We start from the raw sequence: 1714 nt of genomic DNA, 5'->3' as shown, positions 1-1714 counted from the left end.
AATAAACACCTACCAAATTTTAGAAAAATTAAATCATAAAAACAATTCAATTATAAATTACCCCCTTCATTTAAAAAGTACATCAAAGACAAATATTATTGTTCACCATATTTAATATATAACCTTATGTCAGTATCCCTCATGAACCCTGAAACATTTGGGATTTTTATCCTAAATGCCTCCTCTTCATTTAGGAAACTCTGCATAGAGATGAGATGACTAATATGATTTTTAAACACATTTTACATAAATCAAAGTTAAATCCAGTATTTACAGAGTGTCATTTCAGCACCCTGCCCGGGATTAGAAATCGCCGCCAAAGTTGCCGCCATCATCAAACCCTGCATCGTAACTAGCATCGCTGATAAGATCTCCAAGTAACAGGCCGCCAAGAGCTCCGCCAATTAAGCCTGCCCCTAAACCCATATCCCCAGTTTATTATTCTTCCTGGCCGGCTGCTGCGCCGCAGGGACAACAGGCGGATAACTCGGGTAGGGTGGGTAGCCCTGGTAGGGAGGCGGAGAGTAACCTTGGTAGTAAGGCGGTGGCGGGGGATAGCCCGCCGGGGGTGGAGGGTAGTGGTTATTCGGTGGCGGATGCGGCGAGGAGCCGGGCGGTGGGTAGAATGGGTAAGCGGTCACAGGCTCCGCCTTTGCCGGCCCAAATGAACCTGCTGGATAGGCGATCACGGGCTCCGTCTTGGCCGCACCATATGACCCTGCGACTGCCAGCGACTGCGTTTGCTGCTTGAACTCGGGCTTTTCGGCCAATTTCACAGAGAGGTTGAGAATCCCCTTGGGTTTTCCCGAGGATTTTAGGATATGGTAGCTGACGAACCGCGCCGAAGTGGTGCCGGGGTTGAGAAATTCGTTCAAGGGAATGCTAATGAGGCCGATCTCTTTGTCGCGGAAGGTAGCATCGGCATAGACTGCGATCTCGAGAAGCAGGCGGCCCTGCTGTAGGGCGGCCTCGTCGAGGGTAAACTTCATGGCGTGGTTCCAGTTGGGATCGTTGGCGTTGTTCTTGTCCACAGGCGTGCGTTGCCTGTTTTTGTGATCGTTGGAGATCCATGCGACTGCGTACGCCTTTATTTTGGAGAACATGGTGGTCTTCTTCAGATCGCGGGCCGAGATTATGGTTAGTTCCATGCTCCTTTCCTTCATCGCACCCATGAATTCAGTACAGAGGAAGAAAACAAATGAATTTACAGAGTGAAATTGGTGAAGAATCCGACTGAATTTACAGATTGAAATTGGGGCAGAATCCGACTGAATTCGGGAACAGCGGAATGGAGAGTAGGTTGGATTATTGATTGAGTGGGATGGAGATTTGAAAGGTAGTTATAGCTACATTGCGCGTTATAGAAAATTCCTGGTGTTGAAAGATATTGCAGCCAGGCTTTCACACGTGAAATCTCGATTCTGTTGAGCCTTCTTGGAATTGAAGCACCCAAAAATAAAACGGAGAATCTTAATCTACGTGTAAAGTCGCACTTAAAGACTATTCTGTTGCGTTATTGTGCTTTTCACTATTTGTGTATTTTAACTTTGTTTTTAAAAATAATTGTACACTGTTTTAGTTTTTTTGTTTTTGAGATTTTGGTGAGAAAATCTAAATTTGATTTTTTTTTAAATATTAAATTTATTTATATAATTAAAAGTATTTTAAATAATAAAAATAGCAGTGGTCTATAACGCGACTTTTTGAAAGTTTT

At 44.0% G+C, this 1714-nt stretch overlaps 1 pseudogene; it reads right to left on the bottom strand.

Annotated features, from left to right (window-relative positions):
• Nucleotides 1-303: 303 nt before the first annotated feature.
• On the bottom strand, nucleotides 304-1408 carry LOC149199916 (protein SRC2-like; annotated as a pseudogene).
• Nucleotides 1409-1714: the final 306 nt, after the last annotated feature.

The sequence above is a fragment of the Pinus tabuliformis genome, chromosome 2_1 (genome assembly GCF_031772625.1).
Source record: "Pinus tabuliformis cultivar Carrire ecotype Pingquan chromosome 2_1, CPIR1, whole genome shotgun sequence".
Lineage (NCBI taxonomy): Eukaryota > Viridiplantae > Streptophyta > Pinopsida > Pinales > Pinaceae > Pinus > Pinus tabuliformis.
This window is presented reverse-complemented; position numbering and strand designations above follow the sequence as displayed.